This window comes from Balaenoptera borealis, assembly GCF_965194805.1.
Source record: "Balaenoptera borealis genome assembly, chromosome: 13".
Classification (NCBI taxonomy): Eukaryota; Metazoa; Chordata; class Mammalia; order Artiodactyla; family Balaenopteridae; genus Balaenoptera; species Balaenoptera borealis.
The window spans coordinates 24,463,890-24,479,257 of NC_138870.1; the positions used below are offsets into that span (position 1 = coordinate 24,463,890).

General features: G+C 35.8%; 1 protein-coding gene and 1 long non-coding RNA gene across 13 annotated transcripts in view; one reads left to right on the top strand and one right to left on the bottom strand.

Moving 5' to 3' along the window:
- CCDC91 (coiled-coil domain containing 91) overlaps positions 1 to 15,368 on the top strand; it is a 422,422-nt gene that overhangs the window by 39,610 nt on the left and 367,444 nt on the right. The gene's annotated exons all lie outside the window — the stretch shown is intronic.
- The window catches only part of LOC309610006, a 42,350-nt gene that overhangs the window by 11,581 nt on the left and 15,401 nt on the right, over positions 1 to 15,368 (bottom strand). Inside the window, exon 1 of the long non-coding RNA XR_014233695.1 lies at positions 1 to 15,368. This exon is cut by the window's right edge and continues 15,401 nt beyond it. This is a non-coding gene — a long non-coding RNA (uncharacterized lncRNA).

The window sequence follows — 15,368 nt, forward strand, 5'->3', positions numbered from 1 at the left end:
CTTCCTTGTCTCTTATGACAGACTTTATTTTAAAATCTATTTTGTCTGATATGAGTATTGCTACTCCAGCTTTCTTTTGATTTCCATTTGTATGGAATATATTTTTCCATACCCTCACTTTCTATCTGTATGTGTCCTTATATCTGAAGTGGGTCTCTTGAAGACAATATATATATGGGTCTTGTTTTTGTATCCATTCAGCCAGTCTGTGTCTTTTGGTTGGAGTATTTAATCCATTTACCTTTAAGGTAATTATCGACATGTATGTTCCTGTTACCATTTTCTTAATTGTTTTGGGTTCGTTTTTGTAGGTCTTTTCTTCTCCTGTGTTTCCTGCCTAGAGAAGTTCTTTTAGCGTTTGTTGCAAAGCTGGTTCGGTGGTGCTGAATTTTCTTAGCTTTTGCTTGTCTGTAAAGCCTTTGACTTCTCCATTGATTCTGAATGAGATCCTTGCTGGGTAGAGTAATCTTGGTTATAGGATTTTCTCTTTAATCACTTTAAATATATCCTTCCACTCCATTTTGGCCTGCAGAATTTCTGCTGAAAGATCAGCTGATAACCTTATGGGCATTTCCTTGTATGTCATTTGTTGCTTTTCTCTTGCTGCATTTTTTAATACTTTTCCCTTGTATTTAAGTTTTGTTTGTGTTTCATATGTGTCTTGGCCTGTTTCTCCTTGGGTTTATCCTGAATGGGACTCTCTGCGCTTCCTGGACTTGATTGACTATTTCATTTCCCATGTTAGGGAAGTTTTTGACTATAATCTCTTCAAATGTTTTCTCAGACCCTGTATATTTCTCTTCTTATTCTGGGACCCCTATAATTTGAATGTCAGTGCATTTAACGTTGTCCCAGAGGTCTCTGAGATTGTCCTCAATTCTTTTCATTCTTTTTTCTTTTTTTTGCTCCTTGGCAGTTACTTCCACCATTCTGTCTTCCAGCTCACTTATCTGTTCTTCTGCCTTAGTTATTCTGCTATTGATTCTTCCTAGTGTATTTTTAATTTCACTTATTGTGGTGTTTATCACTTTTTTTTTTAGTTCTTCAAGGTCCTTGTTAAACATTTCTTGTATTTTCTGCATTCTACTTCTGAGATTTTGGGTCATCTTTACTATCATTACTCTGAATCCTTTTTCAAGTAGATTACCTATTTCTTATTCATTTATTTCATCTTGTGGGTTTTTACCTTGCGCGCTCGTTGGAACATATTTCTTTGTCTTCTAATTTTGTCTAACTTATTGTGTTTGAGGTTTCCTTTCCACAGGCTGCAGGCTCATAGTTCCTCTTGCTTTTGGTGTCTGCCCCTAGTGGGTGAGGTTAGTCCAGTGGCTTGTGTAGGCTTCCTGATGGGTGGAACTGGTGCCTGCGTTCTGGTGGGTGGAGCTGTATCTTTTCCCTCTGATGGGCAGGGCCGCGTCAGGTGTTATGTTTTGGGGTGTCTGTGGGCTTTATGACTTTAGGTAGTCTATCTGCTGATGGGTGGGTTTGTGGTCCTGTCTTGCTTGTCGTTTGGCGTGTGGCATTCAGCACTGGAGCCTGCAGACAGTTGGGTGGAGCTGGGTCTTGGAGTTGAGACAGAGACCTCCAGGAGAGGTCTTGCTGATTATTATTCCCTAGGGTCAGTAATTCTCTGGCATTCCAGCATCCTGGACTTGGCACTCCCACCCCAGAGGCTCAGGCCTGATTCCTGGCCTGGGACCCAAGGCCCCGCAAGCCACAGGGCTTCACTGTCCTTGAATTTCTTGATTTACACTATTTCATGCGTTTACTGCCTTAACTCTGCCTCTTCTATCCACATTCCTTTGACACCTGGTAAGGCTGTCTTTCCTTTCTCTCTTTTTTTTTTTTTTCCCCTTTCTCTTTTAATTCTGAAAGGAATTTTCCCTATGAAGAGGCATTCACACTAATGTCTTACCTTGTGTCTGCATTTAAGTAGTATTTCATAGGCTCCTTCACCTCCACCCCCAATGATCTCAGATTTATTCATCACGTTACCAATGTTAGGAATCTTCATGAAGAGAAACTCCTCTTTTGATGCAAGCCACAGAGCATGGCATCAAAAAAGAACTTCTAAGAAAATTATGCAGTAAGTAGAACAAAAAATGTCCGAAGTAAGAAATTCTCATGGGTTGGCAGGAACTTTCACATATTTGTCCTAATGTGAAGTATTAAATGATTCCCCCACCTAGTTCCCTACCTGCAGCCAGGGACCCCATAGCTTCTGAGGGTGCCGTTGCTGCTTTCCGTCTTTAAATTTTTGTATTTGTCCTCATATTTATCATTTCTGGCACTCCCAGTTCCTTTTGTGCAGATCTAAATTCCAATCTAGTTTCATTTTTCTTGTCTCTGAAGAATTTTCTTTAACATTTCTTTTAGTGTTGGACTGCTGGCAAATAATTCTCTCAGCTTTTGTTTGTCTTGGAAAATGTCTTGTTTTCCCCTTCAGTTTTTCATGATATTTTCTCTGGGTAAAGAATTGTATGCTGCCATATATTTTTTTCCTTTCAGTACTTTAAAAATATTTACCTATTGTCTTTTGGCTTACCTGGTTTCTGACAAGAAGTTTGCTTTTATTCTTATTTTAGTTCTTTTGTAGGTAATGTGTCCCTTTTTTTGGCTTGTTTAAAAATTTTTCTCTTTTCTTAGTTTTTCACAAAAGAATATGATGTGCATTGCTATGATTTCTTTATGTTTGTTCTGCTTAGCTGTTTAGATCTTTGGATCTCTGGGTTTATAGTTTTCATGAAATGTAGAAAATTTTCAGCTGTATTTCTTCATATATTTTGTTCCACACCCTTTCCTTTCTTTTCTGAACCTCCAATTACACATGTTTTAGACTACTTGATATTATTCCAGTTTTTCTCAGTATTCTTTCTTTTTGTACTTCATTTTGAATAATTACTGATGTAATTTTTAAGCTTCATGATCTTGTCTTCTGTAGTGTTTAATCTGCTGTTAATCTCATCCTCTGTATTTTTTGTTTTAGAAGTTCTCCTCTGGAAGTTCCATTTGAGTTTTTTTACATCTTCCATGTTTCTTATCACCATGATCATTTTTTCTTCTAGTTTCTTAAACATATGAAACATGTTTATAACAGCTGTTCTCATGTCTTTGCTTATTGCATCATCTTGTTAATTTCTGTTTTTATTGAGTGATTTTTTTCTTGGTTATAGGTCCTATTTTCCTAATTTTTTTGTGTGCCTGTTAGTTTTTGATTGGATTAAGACATTTTGAATTTTATCTTGTTGATTGCTGAATTTTGTTGTATTATTTCAAATAGTGCTGTATTTTGTTCTGGCTCTAAGTTATATTACGTGGATTCAGTTGGATTATTTTGAGGTACATTTTAAGATTTGTTAGTGTGGGTCCAAGAAAGCCTTTTGTTGTGTCTAATTTAGCCTCATTGCTAAGGAGATGCCCTCCAGAGGATTCACCTGAATGCTCTATGTATTAAGAGGTTTATCCACTCTGACTGATAGGAATACAAACTATTGCCAGCTTGTATGAGCTCCAGATGTTGTTCTGCTTACTTTTGTTTTTCTTTTTCTTTCATTGTGTAGTTTTCTCTCATGTGTATAGAGGTTAGTACTCCGCCCAAGACTTGAGCAGAACTTTCTATCTCTAGAGTTCTTATTTGGTGTAGTTCTCTCTTCTCAAGTTCTTGGCCCTGGAAATTCTAGCTACCTTATAAACTTCTAACTCTGTCTCCTCAACTCAGTGAGAGGCTTGGATTTCCCCACCATATACTCCGGCTTGTAAACTGACTCCAGTTTGTAAACTGGTCATTTATAATGCTTACCTTGTTTGTTTCCTTTCCCTCAGGAATTATAATTCTCTGCTGTCTGTTATCCAGTATCTAAAAGCAATTGTTTCATATATTTTGTTCAGTTTTGTAGTTCTTTCAGTTGGGACGTTAAATGTGGTCTGTGTGTCTCCATTTTGATTGAAAGTAGAATGCTATCTGTATACTTTACGGATATAGTTTAAACTTTTCTCCAAACTTTATCATACTTTTACTTTGAAGTAACCATAGTACAGAAATAATAGATACTCCAGTGGTGTGTGGTAGTAAAGATGTTTGTGAGTAAACTTCTGGTGATATTTAGAAAATGTTTTTTTTTGTTTTCATTTATTCTTTTATCTTTTATTCTATGTTACATTTTATAAATATAACAAGGTATAAAGTATACTTTGTTATTTACTGTGAAAAGTAAAGTTTTGCCTTTTAACCTGTCATTAAATCTTTGGGTAGAATTTACACACCAGAAATGTGCACCGTATTTTTTGGTCGTTTCCTATATCTTAGACATATCACTTCCTACTCTTAGTAAACCTTAAGAAACCAGACATTTCTCATTTCTGCATCTATAATAGATCATTTTACTCAACAGCTATTTAGAAAACACCCAGTTATTTTACTATAATGTGAAGGATTTTGGTGTACAAATTTTATGCTGTTTGTTTAATTAGAGATCCTCAGTATAGTTATAGGACTTCCCTGTTCATTTTCTGAAATGAGTCAGATCTAATCTTTCTTCAGATATGTTTTCTTTCTGACTAGGTAACAATCCCAGGGCTTTCCATCCTTGGTATTATTACCTTTTTCATTGTCTTCAAACTATACTAAGATAGCTACAGTTGTACTTGGATGGCTTCAATGCTTTGGTCTTTTTAGGATTCATGCATGTGGTAACAAATACCACCAGTAACATCATTTCTAAAGCATGAGGGCTATAGATATACACAATTTAAAATTGTTTCTTTTGGAAACTCATCTATTTTTCCATTCTTTCTTTATTTCTTCTGGAAATTATATGTGTTTTTCAAGGTTATGCAAGCTTTGACAAACTGAGTTTTGCCAGCCTATCCAAGGGAAAAGTAAGCACCTTACATAGAGCCAAAGTAGAGGGGGAAAAAATCCCCAATTTTTATGGCACTGTATCAGGAAATTGAAAGCCCTGTGAAGAATATGTGTGCAGATATATGTAAACTTGTAGCTCTTGCATTTCTGCCTGGTTTTTATTGTGTTCTCTTTATGTCCTTTACAAACTATATAATATAGGCCATGGCAACTCCCCCTTTTTTTCCTACTTATTTAAAGGTGTGGGTGAATTTTTAGTGATGTTGAGGGTCAAGATTAACTTTCTGTTTTCTGTTAATATATCTAGTACCTATCTGATATTTCTATACATAAGTGGAATTTTTATGTAGTCTTTGCACTTTACCCTAGGCAGTGCTTTGTGCTAGACTGTATTTGGCTCTGGTTTCATTTGGCTTCCTTTTTCTGGACCTCATACCTATTTAATGTACCCAGCTTAGCTTCTAGGGTTCCAGTGCAACTATATGCAACCCATATAGTTTGCCTGTCTCCTGAGCAATATCCCTTCCTCTATATTTATTCCTTTCTCTTTTGAAATGTACCTCTCTGGTATACTATTTCACTAGGGTATTATTACATAATTGGATAAATTGAGTATTCCTCACATATTAATGATATTGCTACTGATAGTACAGAGTGGTGCTTCCAGGAGGATTTAATTTATGTGTCATTAATATTATAATGTTAAGTACTTTGAGATTTGTTTTACTTTATTTTATTTTATTTTGAGGAGTTTTTAAGCTTTATATAAATTCTTACTGTGAGGAAACAAAAAATGTCTTCTTAAAACAAGGAAGTGGTCTCTTAAAACTGTTAGGCTCTCCTTGGAGAAAGTTATTTCTCTTGAAACTCAGGCCAGTGCAGGTATGTTTGCACTGTTTTCTTGGTAGGTCCAAATCAGGTGTTTTCATGGATGTTCTGCTTGTCCCGGAAAGAGAGGCTAAAGCTGAGTCTTTCACTTGGGGAGTGCTTAAATGCTCTTCTACAAATCAGTGACCAGAATCGTTTCATTTTGTGCCCATGTGGTTTCTGTGGGTGGTTTGTTGTTTTAAAAACTGTTTCAAAGAAGTGCATTTTTTTTTTTTTCCTGGCAATCATGTGTATCCTGTGTAAGTATTTTTCACTATTAATAATTTTGAGAAGAACCAACTCCGGGTCATAATGAAGTTGGCTTAAGTCATGGGGTTTTATCAAGTCATCCCATATGATTTTTGTCTGGTTTGCCAAGATTCATTAATTTGAGGTTCCCAAAGGACAGGGTAATGGTTTCCTCTCCTGTTTCTCACTGTCATCAACCTGTTTTTGGAAATTATTTCTATCAAGTTTATCTAAATAATAGTCTTTGAAAGAAATTCATGAGACATTTAATTTCTTTTAGGTCTATATGTTGGTTTTACTTTTGGGGATTATTTCCCCCCTATTTCTTATTCTATATAGAATTCCTATTTCTGATTATGACTTGAATTCCAGCTTTCTCATTGTGCTTTGATTTTCATCTTCTTCATTTTAGGCTTAGTGGTTAGATACCTTGTCTTTAATTGAATTTCAAAGTGGTTACGTTTTTGTCGTTTTCCATTCCCTGTCCAACAGTGACAGTTTGCTTCTGTAGGTGTACTGAAACTTTTCAATAGTGAATTTGGGTTTAAAGAGAAGTTAAACGGAATTTTTGAGTTATTTCAGAAATTGTAACATCATGCTATTTGCATTGCTGGCAATGGTGAAGATTTTCGTAAAGTGAAGTTTTATAGGAAAAGCTTCATGTCATTGGCTTGTATGTAGCCTTGGAAGGCATCTTGAGTATTTGGCTAGCCCAGATTTACAACTTTAAATAGTCTGCGTAAATATTCTAGTTAACAAGTGAATATTATTTATAACTAGGAATTAACTAGAAAGAAGATTTGGAGATGACCTGAACTTTCTACTTTAACAGAAGGGAAAACTGAAACCGACATAGATCAGGTGACCATCTGTGATAGTACTGTAATTTAGTGGAAGAGTTAGGGCTGCAGCCCAGGGCTCTTAGTGCTCTTTCTACTACCTTAGGATCTCTTAACATCTTATCTCCAACAAAATAACAATTTTGAAGAGTGAAATGGTATCAAGTCCCTGGTTTTAAAATACCCAAACACATTTTATTTTTCTGATACAAATTTGAGTGATAAGAGAAATTTTACAAAGTCATACCACATTTTTCCTTTTGACCTATAAAACAGTACTGACTGTCTCTGAGGTTGTCACTTGGTTATTTGAAGAAGGAAATTATTTGGCCATTATTTTATTGAAGCGTATTTTCATCGTATTAAAGGAATTTTAAAAACTTCCCCAAAGGTAGGAAATTATGCAAATAAGAGCCTCCTGTATTGGCTAAGTGTTGATTGCGTGTTTAGCATTATTCCTCTCCTATCTACCTTTCTAACAGAACCTGTGTTCAGGTATCTAACCCTCCTTCACGTGACTCAGAGAAAGGAGTTTTCCTTCACTCGACTCAGAGAAAAGAGTCTTCATTCCGAGTTCCAGAATTAATTCTAGTAAGTCTAAGTGAAACATGGTACTTCCCTTTCTTTGCTAGTGATAGGTTCAAAGATGAGCAGATCACAGTCTCAAACTATTTTGCTTTTACCTCCAGCCTGTGGATGAAGTTACACATAGGAGGTCAGGTCCAAGGGAATTACAGAGAATTTCTGAAGCTCTAACTTGAAGTGTTTAGAGCCTGCTCTACCCATACTTCTTGTCATATGAGATAATGGTTATGCATTTCCTTATTTAAGCCAGTTTGCTTTTGGAATTTTCTGTTACTTCCAGGTTAAAGTATGCTATCTGATGCATCTCCTAATACTTTTCACTGTGAAAGAAGATTGAATAAGAATTATGTTTCGGTGACTAAACTGATGTGAATTCAGGGAAAAAGGAACACTTGCAATAGAATTGAAACCAGGAGAATCTTTTAAGAGATTTTTGACTGAGAATATCATAAAATTGTGGCTCATAAGCAACATAAAGCACTGTTATTTACCTTTCATTCTTGCATCTCCACTGAACCTTTCTTTTACCCGTGACCTTCTATATCCAGTGGTTTGTATTCATTCCTTATCTTCTTTGACCTCTATTTTTTATACCTATTTTTATTCTTGTACACTTTTTTCTTATGACTTTTAAGGCATCATTCTATCTTTCTATATGGTCATTCCTTTTAAATTTCTTTTGCTGATTTATTTTCCTCTATGTATTTCTTGAATAGTAATGGTTTTCTTCTTGGCCTGATTTTAAAGAAAAACTTCATTATTTAGAATAGACTTATAGAAAAATTGTGAAGATAATACAGAGAGTTCTCATATACTCCATATTCAGTTTTTCCTATTATGAATAACTTACACTATTAATGCTACATTCGTTAAAATTAACGAACCAATATTCATACATAATTATTAACTGAAGTCCATACTTTATTCAGATTTTTGTAGTTTTTGTCTACTGCCCTTTTTCTATTCCAGATTTTCATAAAGGATACTGAGGCAGGAGATAGATGGGCCCCAGGCTGAATAGCTGGAATCTGTACCCTGTGGACAAATACTCTAAGATAAAGATAAGAGCAAGAGCAAGGAGGAGCTGAGTCCTGCTTGGATAAAAGATAAAGAGATCACATATGGCTCATTCTTGAGGTCAAGGAGACCTCCCCGGCTCTACATGCGCAGAAAGTCTCCTTGGGGGCCAAGGGTGGGGGGTGCCACCCCATAATAGGTGGTGTCAACCTCCCCATAGGCCTCTGCACTTGAATTCATCTTGGCAAAAAGATGCGCACACATGTCAGGGAGGGCCCTAGGACAGGTCAGATGTGGAAAAGAAATGAGATAATTGACCTAAGGTAAACAAAGACCGGGAAGAACCCTCACATATAAGTGATTTGAATCACCTTTCTGGTGCACTCCTCCTCATTGGGGAGGATGCCCACACCCTTTCTCTCCCGGTGTGTATCTCTACCTTGCTTCTGTTTTAAATAAACAAACTGTTTCTCTGTGTGCTCTCCCACTTGTTGTGCTGTGTCTTTAATAGTAAACTTTGTACCTGTTTTTACAGTTTTTGCTTCCTTGAGAAATTCATTTTTCAATGGGGACAAGAGCCAGGGCAACTTTGCTTCTAGCCTCTAGCTCCTGGTGGACTGGTGGCTAGGATTTGTGGTTTTCACCCAGGCTACCCAGGTTCAATTCCTGGGCAGGGCACTAAGATCTTGTTTCAAGCCACCGCTCACTGCTGTCTTCTCGAGATCAATACCGTATTACATTTAGTGGTCATGTGTCCTTAGGTTCTTCTTATGCTGTTTTTTTTTAAACTTTACTTGTTTTTGATGACCATGACAGCTTGTTTTGAGAAGCACTGGTCACATATTTTGTAGATTGTCCCTCAGTTGGGGTTGTGGTTTTTCTCATGTTTAGAAAGGGTTATGGGTTTTGGGCATAAAGACTAAGAGGTAAAGTGCCATTTTTATCATGATGTATCAAGGGTACATACTATCATCATGAGTTATTGTTGATATTGACTTGGATCATCTGGCTGAGGTGGTTTTTGTCAGGCTTCTCTGTTTTAAAGTTATTCTTATTTTTCCTCCTTTCTGTATTGTACTCTCCAGAAGGAAGTCACTATCTGCAGCCTATACTTAAGGGGTGAGGAGTTCCACCTCCGTGAGGGTACAGTATCTATATAAATGATTTGGAATTCTTCAGAAAGGAAAATTAATCAATTTCCCACTACTTACTTACATATTTATTTATTTAATATCAGTATGGACTCGTGGATATTTTCTACTTTGCTTGGCCTAATTTTTTAACTGCTCTATGTATATTGATAATTTCTAAATATACTTATTCTAGCCAGTCTTCCCACCTGTCTTCAGAAAGAACTCTTTTTAGTTAACTTCCTATTGGACCTTTTCCCTTTGCTTTTTTTTATTGAAACCTCAAAACTAAATGTGTCCATATTGCCTAAGCTCAATCTAATCATTTTATACCTTGTCTCCTCATTTTCTGCCTCATTTCTTCCACCCAAACTTGCTTTTCTACCTGCTTGCTCAAGCTAGAAACCAGTGAAATCCTTTAGTATTTTCCCCTTATTCCCACTGCCTCGGTAGCGCTCATTTGGATTATATTTGTCTGTTGCATTTCCCTAAAACTAACCTATCCTACTTCTACCCCATTATCCACATTGCCTCATAGCTGTTTTTCTAAAATACATATCACTTATTCAAACACCTCCATATTACACATCCCTTCTCAGAATTCTTCAGTAAATTTTCTTTCTGACACTAATGTAACTGTGATTTTAGTCAAATTACTTGGGCTGTCTCTAGCTTAAGTTTCCTTATTTAAACAGTGTAGATAATGATAGGGATCTTGTGAGAATTGAAACTGCTAGAGTGTCTAAAGAGTTTAGGTGTCTGTCTGGAACAAAATAGAACACTCTAAGATAGTTATTTTTATTATTCTATGGCTCTTTCCGAACTCCTTGGTATGACCCCTTATATTTTGGCTCCTAGCCACTTATCCAGCAGCTTCATTTGTGGATATTCTCTCACCATAGGCCACTTATCATCCTCAGATTCCACATTATTTGTTGTATTTTGGGTTTGTTGTACTGTGTACTTTCTATCTGTGTCCCTTCTCATGTGTTCTTTGTTAGGAATGCTCTCATCTTTCTTGCATAACAGGAAAAATGACTTTTACTTATCCCTCAGTATTCAACTTAAATATTCCCACCTATGCAGTTAATTACCACATTCCTCTGCTGTCACTGGACCATGTATATAGAGATGTATACTATATAAATGTTTGCACGTGTGTCTTTCTGGTCTGTTAAATTGTGATCTCCACGGGGACAAGGACTAAACTTACCATTATATCCCTAGGACGTGGTATCACTCAGTTAACATTTGATACATAGACTACCTCACAAGTGCAGAAATCATGTCTAAGTATCCTTTACTAATGGTTATCAGGCTTCTACTTGAACCTGTCTAGTAATGGGAAATTTATAATTGGAGAGGAAGTGATTACTTTTAGATAGGTCTAAATTTTAGAAAGTTATTTTTGATGTAGATTTGAAATCTGTCTACCTTTAGCTTTTACTTGTTCTCTGGAGCCATAAAGAATATCTGTGCATTCATCATTTTACAAGCATTTGAGCATCAAATGTGTGTTAAGTACATTTCAGAAGTCTCTTGGTTAGAAATGAAAGAAACCTGAAACGTTCTAGCTTAAGAAAAACAAATTTGCTCATTAACAATAATAGTTTCCTGACTTTTTCAATTGTTCACCTCTATTAGGTATCAGATGTACATCCAGTATGGGTATATTTATCTGTACATTGTGTATATGTATGACTGTAATGTATTCTGTACATTATAAAACAAAGGATAATACAAAATCCATTTTAAATGTAGTATTGCTTCTCACATTCTGATGGATCGTCTTACATACCCCCTAGTCCTCCCCAGCGTGGTATGTGCACACCCTTTTAAAGTCCTCTGCTATACATAATCAAACTGTAGTATGGGCAGGGTTGGAGCTGGTCTTTGGAATGACTGAAGTGACTCAGGTGCCTCAAGGAGTTCTACTTTGTTTTCTTTTTGTCTCTTTCCTTAGTGGCTTCATTCTTTCAGACTGGCTTTTCCATGGGGATAAGACCATGGCTGTTGGCTTTGGGCTCATTTCTTCACAGTTTTCACTTATTCAACAAATTATGAATGGAGTGTATAGTTTGTGCCAGGCACTGTTCTAGGTGTTGGAGATACAGCAGTGAGTATTAAAAAGAAGGATATTAAAGTGGTAAGTGCTATGCAGAGGATTAAAATAAGGTGATATGACAGTGATTAAGTGGCTGCTTACTAATGCCTTTGTCCACAGGGGGCATTAAAGCTGAGATCTGACTCACAAGAAATAGCCAGCCATGCAAATATCTGGAGGAAGAGTACTCTAGGGAATAGCTCAGGCAGAATTTCTAAAGTGGGACTGAACCTGCATGCCGAGGAGTAAGTTAAGGCATTGGGTTTAGAACTTAGAAGATGAGGAGAGTTTTGTGATGTATGGGATTTTCCCTTCTATTTCTAGTTGCAAATATCCTGAGGAAAGATAGATTGATCCAGCTGGAGTCAGTTTCTTATCCTTAGGAATAATTATTATGGCTGAGATATGTAGCTTGGCGTGGATTGTCTACCCTTGTGGCTAGAAGAAACATGAAGGGAAGAGTGTGGGTTGGCAAAATGACTATAGGCCTTGTGGGTCAAGAGCATCTCATTTCGTTAGCTGAGAGTTCTGTCTTAATATATTTGAAGATACCTATTGTGTCTTATCTTTGTTGACTTTTTATCAAGGCTAAACTTTTATAGTTTTCTTTGTATCTGTTCGTTCTTTTCTGAAATGAGTATCTAACAACATGTATTGCTTTAACATTGCATGGTAGTGGTGAGGATGAAAAGTGGAAAGAGAAGATGGAACTCTCACTGCATCCTATGAAAAAATCTATTTCATTCCCTGAATAGTTCATGTGTAAAGGATATACGTAATTTGAGGACTCTCTATACTTTATTTCCTAAGGCAGGGAAATTGGCCAGTGTATTTTATAAAGTATTTCTTAAGTTGAAAACAAAAGGAGTTTCCAGATGTATCTTCATAACTGAGAAAACTTTAACCCATATTGTTTCACCTTCCAAATATCCCAAGTGTTTTTTGAGTAATACTTTTGCTTATTGGTTTTTGGTAATGTTGAAAACATCAATATGACAGTGAGGGTTGCATGGTTTGAATTCCGTATAGCAGTGAGAGACTATAGTATTGACTCAAAGTGGTATTCACTATTACGGGCAAAGCTCGGTACTAGATTCTGATGTTTCTGAAGTGATGCAGCTGCAACACATCAGCTCTCTGTGATGCTGCATGACAGTCTTAATTCTTGAAGTCACATGTAGTAGGTGCCTATAAAGAAGCACAAGACTAATTTCCGTTTAAAATTGAGTATGAAATATACTGTTAATAAACCATGAAATAATTATAGAATTTGATATCATGTTCATATTAAGCAATCATGGCATTATTATTCAATTTTCAGTGTTTGAGCTAGGTTAGGTTTGATTCATAACCTAAAACAGCTCTTACATTAGAGTTCCAAGGTGAGCCTTGTATGTTTGAAATACTTAATTTAGATGTTGAAGTGTTGGATATTATGAATACAGAGGCTTTAAAAAATTCCCAAGAAAAGAACTCTGTGGTGAACTATTTTGCTTTACTGTTATTACAGAATTTTAACAATGCTTTTCTATGTTGCGATTTTGGGTTTTGTACATGCAGGTTGTGAGAAATAAACTAGAAATCCTGTCTCTGTGGGTTGGAATCTAGTGTGGCTTCAAACGGCAAACAAGATATTTTAGCATGTATGTGCCAGGTAAAATTTTAAATGGACTTTCCATAGGGTACAAACTTCTAAAGCCAACTGATGTAAAGTGATTTTATAGTTGCAGACAGACTTCTGTTGACTTACATTTGTTTTTTTTACCTTATGGTGGGAAATCAGTAGCTGATTAAACAAACAACTAAAGAAATATCTCTGTACATCCTTAGTACAGCTTGTTCCTGTTCACTTGTGACGAATTGTTTGGGGAAGAGTTCTGAGGTGACATACCAAGACTTAATATCCTAAGAGTCTAATAGGGTTTTTTCTTTATATTTTTAAAATGACAAGTGTATTTCAAGATCTAGAATTTCTTGACTTGTTTAAAGGACTTTATGTAGAAGAACTGAAATGAGTAATTTAAGGTTTTTAATTGTACTTAAAGAAGATATGTATGTTTTCTTCTTTCCTTTCTCCTAATTTATTTCAGAACTTTAGGAAAGGGACATTATAGCACCATTAGGGTGGCCAAATTTAGAAAGGTCTAGGTGAATTGATTGTCTTTCAGCTTGCATTATTCTTATTTATATGAGTGGCTAGAGATGTCACATGTAATTTGAGGTCTACATCTGGTTTTATGTTAAGTGAATCTGATCCAAGCTCAGCTATCTTCAATGGTGATTTTCCCAGCTGTAAATTAGGAACTTGGCATTGAAAATCATGTGGTTTTGTGTAAGTAGAATTCAGATTGTGATGTTTTCTGTCACTTCATAATTCTAATTTTAGAGTTTTCGTTTTTAAAGCAGAATAATTCACTCCAGAAAAGTCTGCAATCTATGATTTTCCATATATCGCCAGGAACGATGGTCAATGGTTTGAATGAAACTGAATATCTTTTATTAGAAATATGGTGGAGCCTTTTACTCATGCACTCATAGAATTTTAACCATGAATTTTCTATCTTTTATGTATAAAAATATAGGAGAGCCTTTGTATTTGCATTCTTAAATTTCTTGGAAACACAGAGATATTTATGGAATTTTCCTGCACTGGTAATAAAAAGGGGTAGAGTAGGGAATAAACCTAGAGGACGAGCTACTTAGTGCTCTTTTGCCTTACTTAAAAAAAAAAAATCACCTTTCAAAATATTGGTCTGAATTGCACAGGGTTTCAATTTGAATATTGCGGGTATCATGAAGTCTTTTCTTGTAGCTGTTATCTATTGTTTAATGCCATCTAGTAGATTGTAAGTGCCTTGGGGGGGTCGAGGTTACTATATATTCATCTTTGTATTACCTTATAATACTTAACTCCTCACATAATATGTTACACAGAGTAGGTATAACAGGTTTGTTGAATTAAATTGGATTGACTTGAAGTAGAAGGGAGGAATTAGGCAGATGGAAAAACATAGAAAGGGATAAAGAAAGAAAGCTGAGTCTTGTAGTCTTTCTAGATATGTTGTTTTAGTTTAAGTAATCAAGAATGGTGATATCTTATTTACATTTAAAAACGTTTATGACTGACTAGTCAGAAATTGTAGCATGTCTTTGTTCTGTACCAACTAGTGATTTACCTTTCAATGAGCTGCTCTGTGTAATAATTCTCGTGGTTAAAAAATACCATTATTTTGTTTCAGGAGATAACTCTTATGAATTAAATTCTAGACTAATTTCTTCAGTCTTTCTGCCCCAGCCCCAATACCTCCATTAAAAAAAATCAGTGTGTAATTTGCATATATTGTGAAACGAACAGATCAGAGGTGTATATTTTCTTGGGTTCTGACATATATGTAACTGTGTAACTATACTCTGATCAAGATACACAACATTTTCATTTCCCCAGAAAGTTCTTTAATTCCACATGTACTCTTTCTATACCACTCTATCCCTGTTCCCTGACCCACTACAATATGAACTGTTTGTTACTGGCTTAATTTGCCCAACGTAATGTTTTTGATTTCTTTTTGATTATTATTATGAAGTCTATTCACTTCAGTCTTTTTGACACCTAACATAAAATTTACCGTCTTTACCATTATAAAGTGTATAATTCAGTGGCATAAAGTGCAGTCACATTGTTGTACTACCCTTACCACTACCATTCATCCTCTTTT